This window comes from Stigmatopora nigra, chromosome 12 (genome assembly GCF_051989575.1).
Source record: "Stigmatopora nigra isolate UIUO_SnigA chromosome 12, RoL_Snig_1.1, whole genome shotgun sequence".
Lineage (NCBI taxonomy): Eukaryota > Metazoa > Chordata > Actinopteri > Syngnathiformes > Syngnathidae > Stigmatopora > Stigmatopora nigra.
The window spans coordinates 1,975,500-1,997,314 of record NC_135519.1 but is presented as its reverse complement, the minus strand read 5'-3'; the positions used below and the strand labels follow the sequence as shown (position 1 = coordinate 1,997,314).

Genomic DNA, 21,815 nt, shown 5'->3' with positions numbered 1-21,815 from the left:
CCACCTGCTCTCAGGATGCTTGGTCTGAAGTGTCCCTTCTTCTCTCGGCACTTTCGTCCAGCTCTGCACCCTTTCTATTTCTCTTCAACACCATGTGAATTTCCAGCAGCATCGAGGTGTTGTTCTTTCTGTTGCATTGTTCACAGCTGATCCCGTGTGTTGCTTTAAGTTAAATTCCAATTTGTGCATGGAAGTTTATGCACGGAAATTCACGTGTGGTAATTGGTATTGGTTCCCTAACACAGTACATTCCCCTTCCACCAAGATTTCCCACATAGTCCCTTCTAAAGATATTCTTGCCCGATACATGCAGTCCATCCATTGGTGAATTTACATTTAGCCAGGTCTCGGATATGTATAAAGAAATCCTGGTTTGAGTTACTTAATAGATACTGAATTTGGTCACACTTTGCCAAGATGCTTCTGGTATTGAAATGACTTATTTTGTGGATTCCAGAGAACCTTTGCTTGTTTAAGGGTGCTGTATAGTTGAGCAGATCTATGTTTCTCAAATACAATTTTTCTTTAAACCACTCCGGGACTCACTCACCGATGGAGGTTCAGCTAGAAGAGTTTGTGGCACGGCTGGTAGCAGAGGTGTAGGTGGGCTAGCAGAGTTGTAGACTGGCTGTTTTCTGAGCTTAGTCAACAGGCCCGCTACACATAATCGGACATAGGCCCTGTCGTCATCATCAACAACAAAACCCTACTTGTCATACAAAGCTTTGGTACTGCTTCCTCTTTCGATGCTTCCTTCTTCACTGTCCAGACCCAATAACAATCCAAAGGGGAACCGCTAATCTTGCTATCTCTTCTGGAATGTTTTGCGCGAAGTGGAAATCTCTACAAACCAGTGTTTAATACCGTATTTTCACGACTATAGGGCGCACTTAAAAGTCTTAAATTTTCTCCAAAATAGACAGTGCGCCTTATAATCCAGTGCACAAACGCCTGAACTGAAACAATACTGTTAAATATGCAGATGCCATCTTAGTTTACAAAATCTTCCATCATATAGCTCCTCCCCCACTGCAAGATTTTATACAAAAAAATCCAAAACATCAACAATGGCTGGCTCTAGAGGTGACTGTGTAGTGTGTGCTTCATACCTGGAAGTCATTGGCAATTACCGTATTTTCACGACTATAAGGCGCACTTAAAAGTCTTAAATTTTCTCCAAATTAGACAGTGCGCCTTATAATACAGTGCGCCTTATGATCCGGTGCACCTTATGATCCGGTGCGCCTTATGTATGGAAAAAGTTTTAAAATATGTCATTCATTGAAGGTGCGCCTTATAATCCGGTGCGCCTTATAGTCGTGAAAATACGGTAAGTCCAAATAGTTATAACTGATGTTAAAGTCCGATATTGCTGAAAAACTTGCTAAAAGACACAACAAAGTGCATACAAGTAAGGAGAGCTTGCTCATGCACCCCTATCTTGTAATTTTTTTAAAAATAATTTTATCACTTTACCCTTCCATTCTGAATTTTGTTTGATCTAATATTACCTGTAATGGTTCTAGAACAATTTTCATTGTTTTTTTAAGCAGATTTGATCATTGTTAAAAATGATATATACATGGAGAACATACTTGTAATTGTACATGTGAAATGTTTAGACATCTTGAGATTGGAAAGTCAATTCCTTGCATTGGTGCTCTGTGCTGCATGAGACTTTAATGTAATATAATTTTAATCCGTCCATTTTCCATCCTAATGTGATCGGAGGAAAAAATGGGTCCACAAATGTTCCTTACATAGCTACTGCCCTCCTTAACCACCCATTAGAAAACCGCATCAGAGCTCCTCAAAAATTCAAATCAACATTTAAGTAGTTTGATGTGTAAGTAAGATTCTGTGAACTCCATTATTTGCCCCGCTATTTGGTTGAATAATTCAGTCAGTAGAGGGGAGCTAAATTATGGATAAAGTGTACAATTTGAAGGAGGGTTTCACGGAAATCCCGCAGCTACAGCCACACCTTCTAATCATGTCTAGAGATGCTGGACTGGGGCTCAAAGGGAAGGCAGGGTTAGTGTTGCTTTGTTGTTTAGGCTCAATTTTCAGGGGAAGAAATTGCACTTGCTAATATTCACTCATTCATTTTCCACACAGCTATTCTTCAAAAGGGTCATGGGGGACGCTAGAGCATATGATTTGTCGGCCTGCCAATCGCAGGTCACAAAGAGACAGACAAACATACGCGCTCACACTCATACTTAGGGGCAATTTAGATTGTTCAACCAACCTACCCTGAATGTGTTTCGGATGTGGGCGGAAAATGGAGTACCTAAAGAAAACCCACGCATGCCCTGGAAGAACATGCAAAATCCTTTGTTTTCACGCTTATAAAAATATAAAACTACATAAGTACAATTATCAAGAAGTGTATTAATTAAATATTACAGTTATATATTCATTTGAAAGCCTGTAATGTATTAATATCTAAATATAATTTATCAATAAAAATGTGAATACTTTAAGTAATATATTCACAGTGAAAGTAGTTCCTCTCCGCTTAATTTAAATAAATAAATAAATAAATAATTTAATAAAAAAGGGTATTGGGAGCTTTAGTCCAAGTCCTCTTTGTCAGATTCGAGTTTTAGACAGCAATATCAGGTCAGCTAGTCGGACTGAGATTACAATTTAAGGACCTAAACAGCTACCAGCCACCCTACCTTGTTGTCCCATCTACTCCTGTAGCTAATACGATCCCGACGGTCCCCACCTTAGAGACCTTGGTGACACCCCCAAAAAAGGTTCTCCGGGGAGCTGGGACATTGCAAACCTTTCCGGATTAACTGTTCCATTAATTATGACCATCTCCTTAAGCGTTTGCAACAGAGCGTTCCAAGATTTCTGTCATGATTCCCTACTCTTCGGGTAGAGCAAGAACCTGGGCCATGGCTCAGTGTACCTGGATCTAAGCTCTGTGCCATTCTCTTGAGAAGTTTAGAACTGCATGCATGGGAATTTTTCCACCGCATTTCCATCAAGAGGGAAAGAGCGAGTGAGCTGAGCAGGCTGAATCAAGGCGATGGCTCTATTTGTTATTGTGCCATTGACTTTCACATCTTGGCAGCTGACAGTAGCTCGTTACCAAATGCTCTCTATGATTTGTTCCTGAATAGGTTGTCAGCCCTCTTTTGAAAGCAAATGGTGCCCTTGGACCTCCCTCCAGTCCTGAGTCACACCATGGTCCCGGGACAAGGGTTACCTTTAAAAGGACAATCATTGAATTCCAAAAATATATACCACCTTCAAAGTGGCCTCTTCCTGGTGAGACTTATCCAGAACATCTCCCCAGGGAGGCATCCATGAGGCATCCTAATCACATGCTCAAGCCAACACATCTAGCTCCTCTGGATGCGAACTAGCAGTAGATATACTCTCTCCCGGGTGACTGTGCTTCTCACCTTATCTCTCACGGAGAGTCCAGACGCCCTGCGGATGAAACTCATTTCAGACGCTTGTATCCGGTTCTTTGAATCATGACCCATATCTCATAACCATAGATGAGGGTGGGAACGAAGATCTACGGATAAATGGAGAGCTTTGCCCTTCGGCTAAGCTATTTCGTCACTACAATGGACTTATGTGGTGCATAGTCCGCATCACTGCAGATGACTCACCGATCCGCCTGTCGATCTCCCTATCCATTTTCCCCTGACTTGTGAACAAGACCCCAGAATACTTAAACTCCTCCACTAGGGGAAGGGCCTCAACCCGGAGAGGTCATGCCACTTGTTAGAGTAGAAGTCAGGCTTATTTACGCCTAACCTGTCTGATCTAACTATGCAGAAACACTCGGGAAAGGCATGGTCTTTTTGAAACGACCTCACCGCCATTCCCTGTGTTAAGGAGCTATGTTCCCAAACCAGCGAGTCCCTTTTATTCAAATTACAAAGGAAACATAATTTGCATAGATATCACTCTGAAGCCCAAATGGCTGGCCTAGGGTCATCCAAAATGGCTGCTCAATGCTAAACAGGATGTAAAACAGCATAAAATGCATGACGTAACATGATCAAGATAATTCGTTAAATACAAAAACTCCAAAATGTCCTCCCCTGTTTAACAAAGAACACAACTTATAGAATGTTTGCAGGATTCTATAGAGATTTTATTGCTGTCAGCAAAACCTGCAAATATCAATGTTCTATCATGTAAATCTAAGTAAAAATACATCTAAATCTAGACTATATTTTTATCGAAAACATCACTCGGTAAAACCTTTTTTTTTCTTTTTGCAATAGAAGGAATGATAAGGCAAGCAAACTCAATCAGTATGTCCATCATGAAAGCCAGAAAAAAACTCCACCCTTCTTCAGCAGGACACATCTGTTTAGCAGCTGTTGGTCAGCGGCAAAGTTATTCTTGCTCCCACTCCACACCAAGTCATTGTCCAAGTCCATTAGCGTTAGCAGGTGAATCCCGCTCCATCCCAGCAAAACAGGTTAGATGACAGCCTGGTAGCCATCGTTGCTGTTTACATGGTGTCGGATCACATTCTTTTCATTTGCTCAAAGAAAACTTCCTCTTTGAGATGGGCTTGCTCAGGACTTGTTGGTGAATGTCATTCATTGTCTTTGTGGGGGAGAAAAAGTTCTTGAAGCATGTCAGGTAAAGAATGTTGTTTTCCCTCTGCTACCATGATGAACATCGTCTCTCTAGCACAAAAATATGCTAGCCGCCATTTTAGGAAATGTTTTTGCATATGCTTTTATATCAGAATCACATTTGAATGTTTTGCTGAGAACATTTTTTTTTACCACTATTGCAACACTTAGACTTTTCCACACTAAATTCTCCTGAAAAATCCTTTTGGCAGAGATTTATAATTAACCCCAAACAAAATTTATATTTGGTAAAGTTATAATTAACTACTATACATTTACTTACGTTTGTTTAAATCATAAAACACATTAGTAAATGAATTCCTTGTTTTTGTTCTCTACCAGTTCTTCATTGTCCATCAACCCACCTGTACGTTTATGCACGCATATTGACTAGCAAATCCAAATTACCATTCCTCTACATGTCCCAAATTACATCTTAAAATAAAGTTAATAAATTTAACAGCATAATTCATCTTAAAATTTCCCCAATGTTCTTCTCTTCTGTAGTGAAGACTTTCGTGCGTGCTGGTTGTCTCTCCCAAGACAATCATCTGGAAGATAAAACTGAGTTTATAGTCAATATTAGGTACATTTGAATCTGTAAATAAACTCAAACAAATAAAAAACCCAACGTATTCTTAACAATTCCCATTTGAGATTTGTCATTAACATTTTCAGTGGCACACAATCTAACACTCAATGTTATTCCCGCACTGACTGCTGTATTTTCCACACTATAAGGCACATCACATTATAAGGTGCACCTCCAATGAATGTCATATTTTAAAATGTTTTCCATATATAAGGTGCACTGTATTGTAAGGCACTACAGTAGAAGCTGGAGTTACGTTAATATGCATCCATTAGACGGTGCTGTGCTAAAGGCAATGTCAACAAAAAAGTAATAGATTGCAAATCAGCTTTCTGACAAAAGAATAAACAACTGTTTTATTGTAAATGGAGTCTCCGGCTACTTACCCTAGTTGCGAGAACTATTGCGGATCAATATTGATCCATATATAATACATAGTTAGCAGTCTAGCTTTGAATGCTCTGTTGACGCCAATCTAGCGGCTGGAGTTCTTTTGTCAATCCACTCAGAATGACGGCGAGCACCAAATTAGGGTGCTCGCCATCATACTGGGTGTATTGACAAAAGACCTACATATCCTAGCATCAACCGTGTACGGTGGAAAATGAAGTTGGAAGTTGCTCACCGTGTTTGCGAGACCTGTAGAGGATGATTTACCCTATCGGCTGATTTTTTTTATTTTATCCTGATAACAATTTTAATATTGGTCCATATATAAGATGCACCGGATTATAAGGTGCATAGTCAACTTTTGAAAAAAATTGGAGGCTTTTAGGTGGTCCTTATAGTGCGGAAAATACGGTAATTTGTTATCCGGACATATTCATAGACAAAAACAACTTATACTTCTTTCGGTGCTCACTGCTGGTTTCGATTCGCATCAATTTTTGGAGACCAACAAGCCAGAACAATCACCTTCAATTAGTTTTAACTGCTGAGAAAGGGTTGGCCATGAAGAAAAGCCACTATGGCCACAGACTTCAATAGTGATTGCTCTCGCTCGCTGGCTGGCGTCATCAAGTTGTGTTGTGATCCTACTTGATAATGACCAAGAAAATCTCATCTCAGCTCCTTTTCTGAACCGCTTTATCCTCATTAGGGTTGTCGGGCTGTTGAGCTGTGAGGCCAATGTGGTAATCCCTCCCGCCAAAGGGCTGCCTGAGCAAGAAAATGTTAGAGTAAAGGTCAGGTTTATTTAGCACTTTGTTGTCTAAATTAACTATAGAGAAACTCAAGAGAAGCATGGTCCTTTTGGAGACACCTCCCAACCAACCTCTGAGGTAAAGAACTCTGGGCTCCCAAACTGGCGAGTCCTATTTATTCAAGTTATATGACAAAAGAAGGCTAATTGCATAAGAAAACACTCTGAAGCTCAAACGGCTGGCCTAAGGTCGGCCAAAATAGCTGCCGAATGCTAAATAGAATATAACAACGCAATAAATTCATAACATAAAATGATCAAGGCAACTCCAACACCCACCTTTTCCTGACTGAGGACCATGGTCTCCGATTTGGATGTGCTGATTCTAATCCCGACCACTTCACACAGTGTCAAATCATTCCAGTGAGAGTTGGAGATTGCGACCCGGAGAAAATCCATCCAAACCCTGTAAGAAAAATGCAAATTCCAAACAGGAAGGCCTGTGAAAACCTGGGATTGAACCCTCAATCACAGAACAGTGAGGCCGATGCACTAACCACCCTCCACTGGACCGTATGTATGTGCTAATAATGTATATTATTCATTTTCGAGCACCAGGCCCCCCACCCCATGTGACCCTTGTGAGGATAAGTGGCACAGAAAATGAATGAAACATCATATCAATCAACTAAATGTACAAATTAGAAAATATCCCCTATAGTGGACGTCCAAAATCGCCCATTCTGCAAGCTGCTGGTAGTGACACACAAGTGTACACCCAAGGCCCTTTCACACACACTTAAACACCCTTGTGCAGCCAGCAGGGAGTCATCCTGCTCCTACTGGCTGCAGTGTGGCCTGAGCCAAGTGTGTGCACACAACTCACCCCTAATTACCCACCTACCTCTCATTTTCCAATCATAAACCCATTAGCAACCTCGCACCATATTAACATGGCCCTACCCACACATGCTGGCAAGCACCAGTGCCAGCCCAATTGTGCAAACGCCTCTCCCGGCATACGATATAAACACTATTTTTTATTTTTGTTCACAAAATTTGATAGAGATGTCTATCATGTATTCATCCAAAAAAAGGGTCTAAAAAGCAATTTTGACCAAATTCACAGCATGTACTTTACTCCTGTTAATTATTAATTGATTTGCAAGAGTACTTGTCCGTGTGAGGGTCGCGGGGTGCTATCACGACTATCACGACACACCCTAGACTGGTCACCAGTCAGTTGTAGGACACACATAAACAGACCATTCACAGCCGCTATCACACAACCACATAGTGGAAATCAATTGAATGCTGCCTACATCCAATTGAGACAAAAGGCCCACTGCACCATCCCATTCCCTGGTAATCATTATTAAATGAGTACAATGCATTTTTAGCGTATGCCAATACATTTTTTTTTAAATCTCAAGATTAGCATATTTTAAAAAACAAGTCCGGCAAGCGAATGCCTCCCAAAAACTGGTCCAGAAGTTCATCGATGGAATCTAAGGTGAAAAGTGAAGCTGCCTCATGGTTTATTGACTCACTCCATGTCCCGGCGGCAGCTTCTGCAACCCAAGTCTCCAGATTGTTGCGTCCTTTATTCATACCCGTCATAGCCCCAACGGCTTATTGGAGGGAGCGGGGCGGACAGAGAACATAGGTGCACAGATGTCAACACAGCTGCGAGTGAGATGCCGTGGAGAAGCGCCACAGGATTCTACACCTGGATTTTTTGGGTATGAATGGAAGTATTATAGGAATAATATGGTCTATTTGAATTGTGAGAGCTAGCAATGAATGATAATGTTTTATTACCATTGATGATCATGAATGTCCATTCTACCGTCTCAGGGTATCCGCAGTCTGGTGGCCATAGTTAACTGGGATAGGCTTCTGGCACCTTCAGCGACCTTTGTGAAGATGAGGAGTTTCAAAATGAATGATTGAATGAATAAATGAAATGCAATTACGAAGGGTGGGCAATTTAATACTATCATCATATTGTAAGTGATTTTAAATGTGACCAGGATGTAATATACAAATATCCTATTATGTTTGATTTTATTTTTTTAACTCTAAATGATCAAAAATAGATTACATATTAACATGATATGAAAAAAATAGATCATCATAATCAGATCATGCTGGTGTGCTCCAAACAACCATTGAACCCAGGATTACCCGCCTTCTTCACTGACAAAAACCTTGATTTTCTCTACGTGGGTGGACATTCTCTGTGTTACAATACTGAATCCATTATCCCTTTAATATTGAAAAGCCAGATTGGATGGAATTAACATATGTCTGCTGGATGTACATTAATTGAAAGAACATAAAATTGCAAAATAAGATGAGTATTCATTAAAATGTACATGGACCCCAAAGAAATGGAACTATATATGTCATTGTTTTTGGGTTAATTAAGGCTTTTATAATGGAAAATCATTCAAAACCAACCTGTCATACAATTTATGATAAATAGAGTCCTTGATGGAAAGGTAGCGATTTGAAAATGGCAAAACAATGTGCATTTGTAGAAAGAAAAAAAAATGTTGATTTGTTGAAATACAAAAACATAAAGATGTCTGGGGGTGTCAAGGATCATCCTGACAAAGGAGGACCTCGTGTTGTCAAGGAGGCACAGCTGTTCCCCCTCGCAATCAGACGTCTAACATTCAATGACAACGCAAGCTGATAAACACAGGTTTTTGTTTTTTGCACCATTGTGAGGCTGTCATGTTTTGTTTTTTCGCCCCAAACTCATTGATGGGGACTTACAAAGTTTGTATGGCACTTCAAAACAAGATGAGAGCTTAATACTTGTGTGTATACCACAAAACTTTGAAAGGCATTTGGTCATTGATGAATGTGAACTCCTGGAAAGAAAAATTGACCAAAGCTTTGTATTTATTTCCCCCCCTTTTTAAAAATGCCGTTTGACCAACGATACAGTGACGGGCCGTCAGTGCATTCAAGGCCTTCTCTGCTAGCCTAAGAAATATCTGAGTCATATAATATATTTTGTCCATCAATACTTATTAAATAATTCCAAATTGCCTGGTAGCTTGCTTTCATTGCTTTTCCCCCTGGTTGCACTGCTTCCAGATTTATTTTCATATTGATACATTTAACCAATCACATTTCAGCCATCATTGTTGCCAGTGTCAGAAATTTTCCTCAAGGCCTTCACAATGTTCTGTGGGCTCTGCTGCATTAAACAAGCGTTGATAAGACTGTTGCTTTAACCAATCAGAATTCGATTTGGTGACACCAAGGCTATTTCGCAGGCATGGGGATACGTCATCGCTTTCACCAACTACGATTGGCTAGTAGGCGGACCAAAGCCAAAGTAAGCCAAACAGAGATCGCAAACTCCACCCACAATGGCCGACGTAGGAAAACAAATGGATTTGGTTGCAGATTTGCTCACAAAGCTATTTTCCAGACAGACTTTTCCACAAAAAATAGACATCATGAAGAAAGGGCGGTCAACTCCGAAGCTAGCAAGTCTGTTACAGCTGGGAAAAGGGTTTTGTCCGCCACGTTAAGTGTGCTAAACACGAGAGAGCTACCAAACTGTATTTGGAGCGAGCTTCACACAAATATATTGTTGTGTTGAATTAAAGCCATTTTCAAGACGGACTATTTTTATTTAAAATATTGTTTACTAGAATGAACTTGCTTTAGTATTTCATAGCACTTTTAAAAGATTGCACATAGTTGTGAATTGTAAATGAAAGTATTCGATCACATTTCAAGGTTTCAATCTCAAGCCTGGAAACTTAATCACAAGTTTTCACTCTTGGGCTTTTATTTTTTAACTAAACAAGAGCATTTGTTAAACCAAAACTCCAACATTTTGTTAAAATGTGTGTCTAAATACTTGATAAAGGTTCTCTTGACATCGAGCCCGACCGGCCTAAAATGTCAATAATTACTTCATGTCCAGATCGGTTCGGGCCGAGTTCCTCTCTCGCCGAATTTTAAAAAAATAAATGATTATAAAAATGTATACTAAAACAATGTATGGATACTAACCTAAGGAATGCATGTTATAATGTAAATAATTTGGATAAAAAGGAAAACACAGTGTAATGTAATTCCTATTTAACTACTAAACAGGAGCCACAGAGCCAAAGCATGCTCTGCACATATCACGTGAATACCGCTTTCTTAATAATCTTCCCCTCTGCAAGTCTGCATCTATTTTGACCTGGTATCCCTAATATGGAGGAGCAAGAAGTTATCGGTAAACTAAAGACAGGAAAACTGAAAAGACAAACATGTACTGGTAAGAATGGTGTGGAAAAGCTTCAAAATAATTGATGAAAATGCTACAGAAACGTACATTAGCCTCGCTGAATGTAGTCAATTTGGCGCTTTGCTTTCGTACGCGTGCAAAAAGTCTGGCGCCTCGACTCTGAGCAGGCATTTATACAGCCGTAGTGGCAAAAGGGATGATCGTCAAACATCTATATTATTCATTAATAAAAAAGACCTAAATGTCTATACAGTCTTGTTTAACTTAGATTTTGTTACAAAAGACAGGCTTTAATTGGTTATCATAAATCACCCTTCCTTTTATCAAGTCCTCAAAAATAAAATATGACATTTCGGGTTTTGCTTTGGGCTTGGGCCTGCAAATCCAGTTAATTGGTCGGGTTCGGGCCGGGTCGGGCTTTAATACCCGTGGGCCGAGCATGGTCGGGCTGGAATTTTCAGGCCCCATCTTACTTCTATCAGTGGTTCAGCTGATGGTTCAACCAGGAAATATGTTCAATGATTGACCATCCCCTTGTGTCACCTGGGAGGATGTTCTGTCAACCGCATCAGGCTTCTATGACATTTTCTTTTTGTTAAAATCACGAAGTTGTTGGTTTAATGTTTGCTGAATTGGTTTTGTTTTATAATTTTTGCATTTATTGCAATCATTGTGTTCGTGTTTTGTTGATATTTTGAAACAATACTTTCTACAACAATAAAGATAGCTAATGGACACAACCTTTTCATAATCTTGTCTCAGTTTTTATTAGACTTACTTTCCCTTAATGGGAATGTACATTGACATGGTAGTTTACTGTACATTTAACATAAATACAATTAATGTATATTTCCAAATGTTTTATTTAGTTACCATATGACTACATGATCTTCTTTAACTGTGCTCATCTTACACTCAGTCAGGCTATAATGCAACAAAGCGCAGGCAGTAGCAAGACGTCCATCCTGTGCATCCATACTAGGCCGTTTAAGAGCAATGAATATCATTTTTGCTCCCAGTTGGATGCCACCAATGTGCTCTCAGACATGCTCCCGCCGCCACAGCATATCAGCGTTTGCGCCTGTCAACCCCCCACCCACCTCCGACTTCACACACACTTATATTGTGAACATGGACACACACAAACACAGAAAGCGATATGGAGGATATTGTCAGCCTCAAGAGAGCACTTTGTTGTTTTGGATGCTTCTGTCATCTTGAATATACGTCACACCACTCGCACAAATCCACCACAAGCAAAATAACAAAATCGCCCTAAAGTGGAGGCGAAACTTATTAAGGTGAAACCAATCACAGGTTGGGGTAAAGGAGGGACACATTTGTTCATTAGAGGGATTAAAGAGGGGAGGGTTTAGCATCTCTTGCCTTTATACACACCACTAGGGTTCATTATAATTGGAGCTAGCCATTTGTATTAGTGTTTTTTAAATAATTTGATTAATAAAGACTAAACAAACATCGTCACATTTTGAAAATCTATCATTTTGGCTGCTCCTAGTCTTATTTATTTGGAGTCTGTTGCGAATATAGCCGTTAATTTTTAAAAAGGCCACAATTTTCAAGTTAATGACTAATATGTTGACAATCAATTCATCATTTAGAGGCATTGTTTAAGTAAAATAGTACAGAGGCTCTATATTGAACCTGGAGTCTATCCCAGCTGACCTCAGACACCAGGTGGCGGACACCCTGAATTGGTGGCCAGCCAATAACAAGGGACAAATAGATGGACAACCATTCATGCTCAGACTCCTATCTAAGAGCAATTTGGAGTGTTTAACCAGCCTACCCGGCTTTTTTTTTGGCTTATTTGAGGAAACCGGAATACGAGAAAATCCACGCAAGCTCGGGGAGAACATGCAAACAACACACAGTGAGGAACCCCCTGCGATCAAATCCTCGATCCCTGAACACGATAATCAATTTATCATTCATCATCTTTTTAAAATTAAAAATTAATTAAAGTATTTATTTATTTACAAACATATTTTTGAAAAGAAATGAAAAAACAGCCGACAAAATCTTAAGGTATTTGCTTTCTGTTTTAGGAAAAGGACATTGTACAATTGCATTGTATTCAGTAGTACAGCCCAATTTTAGATTTGAAATAACCATTTGTAACAGCTCAGTCTATTGTTATTTATCATTTGTCAAAGTGACAAAAATTGTGAGGTTTTGCATTTCCTAGAATGTGGTTGTGTGGCTGTCCGTAATGTCTTTTTATCTAAAGCACCTGCTTTGTTTTTCCCCTTAAAACAAGGCATGTACTACTTTTGGGGCCTCTGGCACTGTTTGCGTTTTCACGCTCTGAAAGTGAGGATTAAACACACACATTCACTCTTATCAGAGTGCCATTTTATCTGAGCGGGTGTTGATTTGATGAGATAGCAGAGTGTGCCGCCTATCTATGATGTGCTTTGATATGTTGAATATGGAGTCTTGCACTTCCTGCTATACCCCAAAGCACTTTACTTGTTCATTCCACAACAGTTATGATAAAAGAACTCAAATAATGGCAGCCATTGACGGGCATCCAATCCATTTAAACTGGGTTGAGATGGTTAAGACATCTATCAGTGGCACTGGAACTGAAAAGTGATCATTCACCACCACACCTTCCACCTAGTCCAATGTAAATGAGTGTGATTACGACTGCGCTACACAAGCCGCCAAGCTGTAGCCGTAGCATAGTGCTCCAGGCCAAAAGCGTCGCAGCTCTACTTTCAAGATGAAAAAGCCCATCTTTTTGTGATCTTCTTGACTTGGTGTTAGCAACGTGCTAAACATGCGGCGTGATTAGCTTTCATTAGCATGAGGCCTTCGTTAGCACGAGGCTTGGCACGTACTCTTTGACCCCGCCTTGCATATGCCGCCATTGCCACTGATCAGGCGGGTAATTAGGATGCTAAAGTGTGTGTATATGTAAGGCGGTATTAAAGGCTTCATTAGCCCATCCCTTCCCCCTTACCCATGCCTTCAGTCAACCCTAGTTGATCTTAACAAGAACCCCTTTCATTCTTTGTCTGATCTCCAGCAGCCTTACCTTGGACCCCCCTTTATAACTGGGGATACATTCTAGGGGTGTTCATAAGTGAATCAAAACCTCTGGGGCTCTCTAGGAAGACATATTCTGAGGCGGGATAGGAGTTGAACCCTACCCTTTTGTGCTTCTGGTAATTACAGTGGACTGCTGTTCAAAAGATTTTATATTGTTGATATGTGTGTCTTTAATTCACAAAAGTGGGACGTGGTGTAAATAATCAATTTCATGTAGAATATTGGTTCATTGGACAACAATCGGATATGGGTCTGAGGGGCTTCTGAAGCCTATCACAGGCGTGGGAGAATCTGAATCGGAGGCCAACCAATCGCAGAGGACAAGGAGATGGACCACTATTCACGGTCACACTCATATCTAGGGGCAATTTAGAGTGTTTAACTAGCCTGCTCTGCATGTTTTGGGGATGTGGGAGGAAACCAGAGAAGCTCAAGCAGGTCCAGGGAGAACATGCAAACTTCACACAGTGAGGGCCAACCTGGGATCGAACCCTTAACCACAGAATTGTGAGGCCGGCTAACAACTCGGCCGCCGAGTCGCCAGGTCTGCCTATATTTAAATTAATGAATTCCATGCATTCATTCATTTATTTTCTGAACTGCTTATCCTCACCAGGCTTGTGTTGGAGCCTATCCCAGCTAACTACAGGCAGCAGGTAATGGGCATGCTGAATTGGTCGCCAGCCAATCGCAGGGCACAAGGAGACAGACAACAATTCACACAGACTCATTCCTAGAGGGAAATTAGAGTTTTCAACCAACCTATTCTTCATGATTTGGGGATGTGGGATGAAACCGTGATACCTGGAGAAAACCCACAAAGCCCAGGGAGAACTTGCAAGCTCTACACAGTGAGGACCGACTTGGGATCGAAGCCTCAACCATAGAACTTTGAGGCGGCACACTAACCACTCGTTCACCGGGTTGTCAAGTCTGCCAATATTTAAATTAATCAATGTCATGCATTCATTCATTCATGCATTGCAGCCTAATTTCATGCAATATGCAAAAATTTTACTCAATCAATTTTATTTTGACAAAAAAAATGGAAACCATCTAAAAGATGGCAATGATGAAGTTATGTAATTCAATTGAATCATTGTTTAACCAATTCCTGTATCAGTAGAAATTGTTTTTTATTACATCTCGAGATAAAATATATTCAAATGGGGGTTTGTTGTACATGGGAAAGTCAATTTAAAAGCCTCACTGTAACCATGCATTGTTGTATAACCTAGTAATCAGTAATAACTTAAATGCATTCAGGAAACATTTCAGTCACAAACATTTTAATCTAATAAAGCAACATTCATTCATATTTAATACAGCTAATCCTTGTTGAGGCTGGAGCCTATCTATATAGCTATGGGGATAATACCCCTGTAACTGGTTACCAGCCTATTGTAGCGCAAAAAAACAACATTTGAAATTTGAAATCAAACACACTGAGAGTTCAGCATGTTAAATCATCCTACTATACATATGTTATAATGTTGGAGGAAGTACCTAGAACTTTTGATCTCATAACTGCGGGGTGGACGTTGTAACCACCAACTTCAGTGGTCAGCTAATACAAAAGAATGTAGTTTTCTAAATCCTGTATATGGTGTTATAATATTTGTGTTGTGTTGTACCAGTAATACGTCTGACAAAATTATTTCTCTTCTCATGGCATTTCCTGCATGTGCCAGATTTGCCTTTCAATTATGCTGTGTCAAGATCCTACACCTTGCTGATGAATTATGGCCACATGCATGAACTGTCATGTCATCTCTGACAGAAAGTCCAATGGAGCTTTTCCAAGTTTGTGTTCATAGCACCTAGCAAAAAAAGAAGCAGGAATATAAAATATTTTATAATAAACCTTCATCACCCTCCTACGTGAAATGAGAAAAGTTGTTATAGTAATAATAATAAATAATTGCTATTATGCTTGGGAATTTTACTTTATTTGTGGGTGTCGTTTGTGTATCGACCCCAACACCACACGATTTTGTCTTAAGTTGTCGCCCTCGCCATTAGCCGGTCCGCAAGAAAATATAAAGAGCTTTACCGGTCCGTGGTAGGAAAAAGGTTGGCGACCGCTGTTTTACAAGATTTATTCAAATCAAAATAAATGCAAAATGGGGACAGAAAAAGTAACAAAAGGTGTCTGTGACAAAAGGTCAATGGGGGTCTTATAAAAACCAAATGGTAACTGAAGCAACATACAAGATGCTACAAAAAGAAAGGGTACAAATACAACAACAACAAAACCTCAATTCATACACAAGGCAGGGGATGGTAAATACTGGGTAATAATCACAAAATCACGAAATAAGATGAACCCGTATAGAGCAAAGAATATCAAAAACAATGAGCATGAGATAACAAACTGGCAATGGCAACTAGCAAGGCAATATCTCGGCACCTTTCCATAGGCTTGGATATGAAGGCTTAATTTAATTTCTGTCCTGACAAGATGGAACACAGGTGTAATGCAAGGAGTTGCATCCATCACCACACTCCTGGGCTCTTCAATAGAAAATTACAATTAGGCCAGCAGCATGACATGACAAAAACATTGATAGCAATCTGCATTTTATTTTGAAATTGTCGTGCGTCTTCGACCCTCGTCCAATTGTCACAAAAGTCTAATGCACTCTTTCCTGAGTTTTTGAGAGTATGCAACATTTTCTTTGTTTTTCCTCATAAACCCCAGGAAGTTAATCCTGTTTCCAGGGGCAATTTAGTGTCCAATGAGCCTACCATGCATGTTTTTGGAGTGTGGAAGGAAACCGGAGTACCCAGAGAAAACCCACACAGAACATACATTCTCCACACAGGTCGACCGACCTGGATTTGAACTTGGGACCCCAGAGCTGCGAGGCTGTCTTGCTAACCACTCGCATCGCCTGGCCGCCCTGTTATCAATTTTAATTTATTTATTTAGTAATAAATGATTTTGCTCACTTTTTTGTCTTTTCTTTAAAATTGTATAGTTTTACCATTTTTTAACAGTTTTTTGGGGGTAGTATTTGGAGTCTTGGAAAGGAATAGGGCGTATACATGTCTCTAAAAGCAATGTCAAGTTAGGAAACCACTTCTAGAACAAATTCATTTTGCAACCAGAGGTACCATAATATTTCTTAAAGACGGTAACTCAAAATGAGTGTTGAGAATATTTCAAGTTTGTCATCTACTGTAGACGGTTTGTGATTTGATTCCAATAGATTTGGTAAGTCAAAACAAATCATACAAGTATACCTACAGCAGTACACATCCACTCGCTAAAGACAAATCAGAGGAAAGCTGTTAAATTCAAAGAATAAATATATATACAGTTAGCCATTTATTAATGAGAAGAGTGTTTGCAGAGAGGAGAATCAGAGGGAAGCGGTTAAATGAAAAGAATAAATATCCAACTTGCATCCAGTGAGCCAAATATTAATGTGAAGACTGTTTGTGGAGACACACATAAAACAACAACAAAATTAGTTTTAAAAAGTATATTCTGGATATTGTCAAAATAAATTGTCTGGCAAACCTAAGCAAACAGCTGCATAGGTTATTAAAAAAAAAACTCAATGGATCAATTGCCATCAAATAGATTGGACATATATACCAAATATGCTTGAGTCTTTAAATATGTCCACCTAATTTCTGGTGTAAATCTAGAGGGCGTTACTGAGTGAATGTTCCTACAATTTAATGTAGTCATCTCTGCTTTTGACGATAATGTTTTGGCAACAAAATCCCAGCTCAATAAGTGAAACTATAAAAGCTATGTCGATAGATACATTAACGGTCCAAATAAATAAATAAATAACTCAGCGGTGAAATACACGTGGTTGTGTACATTGAGTCTTCCTTATAGATGCTTGTAAAATAGCTTGATGCTGGCTAATTGTGCTAAATAATGGATCAACAACAAGCGCTGTAGAAGATGACAACAAAGGCTTTCCTGGAAAACTGTTTTTGCCTCTAGGAAAAACTCCACATAGTCTCTCTCCATCATTTTTAAATCATGCCAATCAATATTAAAAAGCTTTAATTTCTTATAATTAATGTGAGGATCAGGCAAACAGTTTTGTGGTGAGGTCAACACCTTGATGTCATCTCACACTCAATGATTAGGTTGCTTTAACATATCATGAGAGCATTAAGTTGCTATATAGTATGACCTCACCATGAAACGTTTCTAATAGAGGTCTTATTATAAAGTAAATCGACCGCTAACCACTTAAATTGTGCCTATCTTGACTCGAGTGCCTTCTGATTATCAGAGTTATGAAGGTTTTTTTTGTTTAGTTTTGTTTAGGCAATTTATCCGACATACTCTGCCTATATGCAATAATAAGAATCACAATATTCAGTCAATGTCAGTCAATAAGGAGGTCACGGTTTTGTTTCCACAATTTTGTGACATGCTCTCAGTATCCTTTAACAAGATACTGAACCCCACGTTGCTCCTGGTGCTGCATCATCAGTAAGTAAATGAAGATATTTTGTGTCAAAGCACTTTGAGTGCCTTGAAGGTGGAAAGGTTCTGTACAAGTAGCATTCCATTTACCAAAATCTATAAAACAGGTCTGTCTTCAAAGGAGGCCTCTAATTGAAACTAATTTGGTTTCCTTAAACTAATATGCAGTATTCATTACTCTTTTGGGGATTATTTTCATCATTCATTCTCATCTCTATCATGAAAGACAAATACCCAACTCTCTCTAGCTTAGTTATAAAGTTATAATGGAAGTAAAAGCATTAATGTTAATACAGTTCAGTTGTAAACTGTCGGAAATGTTAACTTCAAATGAAAATAATACAATAGAATGGGCAATTGAAGCCAAAATGCCAGACTTTCTATATCCTTCCAAGCATTATTGAGACATTTTTGTGAGTTTAATATTGATGCACATATTAACCAACTCAAATAGTTCTAAGCAGACAATTGCATGAGTCCCTCTGATCTGAAACTCAAGCGAGCTGCAAGTCAATGAGTCCAGGTCTAAACCACAACGTCTTTCCTGTTAGGGTTCGCGGTGGTGATAGGGATTCTGGATTTCCTGGAGCGAACAAAAGGGAGGCAGAGAAAAAGGGTGTTCACAGCATTTACCTGCCAACGTGTTACAAAACATAGCAGTCCAGAGAAGCTGCCGAAATGGCGGGTGTGGAATCGAATGAGGACAAGCAGAGCAGGGCAAGCTGGGCAAAAACAAACAAATTGTGAGCCGAGATAAAAGGCAACTTACTCAGAAAACGCTAGAAGCAACGGATGGTAAAAGCAGATGAGTCGAAAAAATGACGATTTTTCGAGTTACAATAATCGAAGTCACAATTTTGCCAAGCTGTGTTGCATCACGTCCCAATTTCCCCGTGCCATGTCCTGTGACTAAAAAAACTTTGCCGCCAACATGGTGAACGAGTCAGCATCTCCTGCTCATCTGTTTGGGAACTGCATGTTTACCTCGTGCCTGTGTGGGTTTCTCTAGCTCCTGACTACTTGCTCCCACATCTTAAAAACATGTATTGCACATTTCAGTTATATTAAGTCTAAACGTTTCATGCAATTGGCTGGCAACCAATCAAGGGTGGACCCTGTCTCCTGCTAATAGATACGTTGGAAAGGCTCCAGCCATGACCGGACATTTGGTCAATGGTCTTTTGGTCGCCACTCTTTTGGTCGCCGTTCTTTTGCTCGCCGCTCTTTTGGTCGCCGCTCTTTTGGTCGCCGCTCTTTTGGTCGCCGCTCTTTTGGTCGCCGCTCTTTTGGTCGCCGCTCTTTTGGTCGCCGCTCTTTTGGTCGCCGCTCTTTTGGTCGCCGCTCTATTGGTCGCCGCTCTTTTGGTCGCCGCTCTTTTGGTCGCCGCTCTTTTGGTCGCCGATAGGTTTAGGTTTAGGGTTAGGGTTAGGGTTAGGGTTAGAGTTAGAGCTGGAGTTGGAGCTGGAGTTGGAGCTGGAGTTGGAGCTGGAGTTGGAGCTGGAGTTGGAGCTGGAGTTGGAGCTGGAGTTGGAGTTAGAGTTAGAGTTAGAGCTAGAGTTAGAATTGGGGATAGGGTTAGGGATAGGGTTAGGAATAAGGTTAGGGATAGGGTTGGGATAGGGTTAGGGATAGGGATAGGGTTAGGGTTAGGGTTAGGGTTAGGGTTAGGGTTAGGGTTAGGGTTAGGGATAGGGTTAGGGATAGGATTAGGGATAGGGTTAGGGATAGGGATAGGGATAGGGTTTGGGTCAGGGTTAGGGATAGGGATAGGGTTACAGATAGGGATAGGGATAGGGATAGGGTTAGGGTTAGGGTTAGGGTTAGGGTTAGGGATAGGGTTAGGGATAGGGTTAGGGATAGGGTTAGGGTTAGGGATAGGGATAGGGTTAGGGATAGGGTTAGGGATAGGGTTAGGGTTAGGGATAGGGTTAGGGATAGGGTTAGGGTTAGGGATAGGGATAGGGTTAGGGATAGGGTTAGGGTTAGGGATAGGGATAGGGTTAGGGATAGGGTTAGGGATAGGGTTAGGGATAGGGTTAGGGTTAGGGATAGGGTTAGGGATAGGGTTAGGGATAGGGTTAGGGATAGGGTTAGGGATAGGGTTAGGGATAGGGTTAGGGATAGGGTTAGGGATAGGGTTAGGGATAGGGGTACCCATACTCTACCAGTTAGTACATATTAGCTATCTTCAAAAAAACTCTTGTCACAATATAACAGCAACCTTCCTAGTTAGTATAGTGGACAGTATCTCCGCCAGTCATGCGGAAGACTGGGGTTCGATTCGCTGAAGTGGAGTATCAACTTTTCATGTCTGCTACACGACCCCATACCCCACCAGTTAGTACATATTATCTTTCTTCCAAACTTAACTGTTAAAAAATTACAGAAAGGTTCCTCGTTAGTATAGTGGACAGTATCTCTGCCTGTCACGCGGAAGACCGGGATTCGATTCCCCGACGGGGAGTATCAACTTTTTGCCTCTGCTGCACTATGCTATACTCTAATAATTAGTACATATTAGCTTTCTTCCCAATTTAATTGTCAAAACATTACAGTAACCTTGCTAATTAGGGTTAGGGTCAGCGTCAGGGTTAGGGTTTGGGTTATGGTTAGGGTATGTTTAAATACAAAATGGTTAGGGTGTTTTTAAATACAAAATGGTGAGGGTTAGGGTGTGTTTAAATACAAAATGGTTAGGGTTAGGTTGTGTTTAAATACAAAATGGTCAGGGTTAGGGTGTGTATAAATACAAAATGGTTAGGGTTAGGGGTTAGGGTTATGGTGTGTTTGAATACAAAATGGATCGGGTTAGGGTGTGTTTAAATACAAAATGGTTAGGGTTAGGGTGTGTTTAAATACAAAATGGTTAGGGTAAGGGCTAGGGTGTGTTTAAATACAAAATGGTTATGGTTAGGGTGTGTTAAAATACAAAATGGTTAGGGTTAGGGTTAAGGTGTGTTTAAATACAAAATCGTTAGGGTTAGGTTGTGTTTAAATACAAAATGGTTAGGGTTAGGGTGTGTTTAAATACAAAATGGTTAGGGTTAGGATTTGGGTTAGGGTTAGAGTTAGGGGAACGGTGTGTTTAAATACAAAATGGTGAGGGTGTGTTTAAATACAAAATGGTTAGGGTTAGGGTATTGACTTTTCATGTCTGCTACACCACCCCAGACCCCACCAGTTCGTACATATTAGCTTTATTCCAAACTTAATTGTTAGAAGATTACAGCAACACTCCTCGTTAGTATAGTGGACAGTATCGCCGCCTGTCACCCGGAAAACATTACAGTAACCTTCCTCATTAGGCTTAGGGTCAGGGTTAGGGTGTTTTTAAATACAAAATGGTTAGGGTTAGGGTGTGTTTAAATACAAAATGGTTAGGGTTAGGTTGTGTTTAAATACAAAATGGTTAGGTTTAGGGTGTGTTTAAATACAAAATGGTTAGGGTTTGGGTTAGGGTTTGTTTAAATACAAAATGGTTATGGTTAGGGTGTGTTAAAATACAACATTGTTAGGGTTAGGGTTAGCATTAGGGTTAGGGCTAGGGTTAGGGTATCGACTTTTCATATGTGCTACACCACCCCAGACCCCACCAGTTCGTACATATTAGCTTTATTCCAAACTTAATTGTTAAAAGGTTACAGAAACAG

The 21,815-nt window shown here is 40.1% G+C and overlaps 1 long non-coding RNA gene across 2 annotated transcripts; it reads right to left on the bottom strand.

Moving 5' to 3' along the window:
* Positions 1 to 4,329: 4,329 nt before the first annotated feature.
* On the bottom strand, positions 4,330 to 8,276 carry LOC144205572 (uncharacterized). Of its 2 annotated transcripts, XR_013328125.1 has the most exons (5): positions 8,180 to 8,276; positions 7,909 to 8,087; positions 6,698 to 6,824; positions 6,133 to 6,375; positions 4,330 to 5,176 (listed from the first exon to the last, which is right to left on the bottom strand). It is a non-coding gene; the product is annotated as an uncharacterized LOC144205572 (long non-coding RNA). The 2 variants fall into 2 exon arrangements; XR_013328126.1 differs by lacking the exon at positions 4,330 to 5,176 and having other exon boundaries at positions 5,309 to 6,375.
* Positions 8,277 to 21,815: the final 13,539 nt, after the last annotated feature.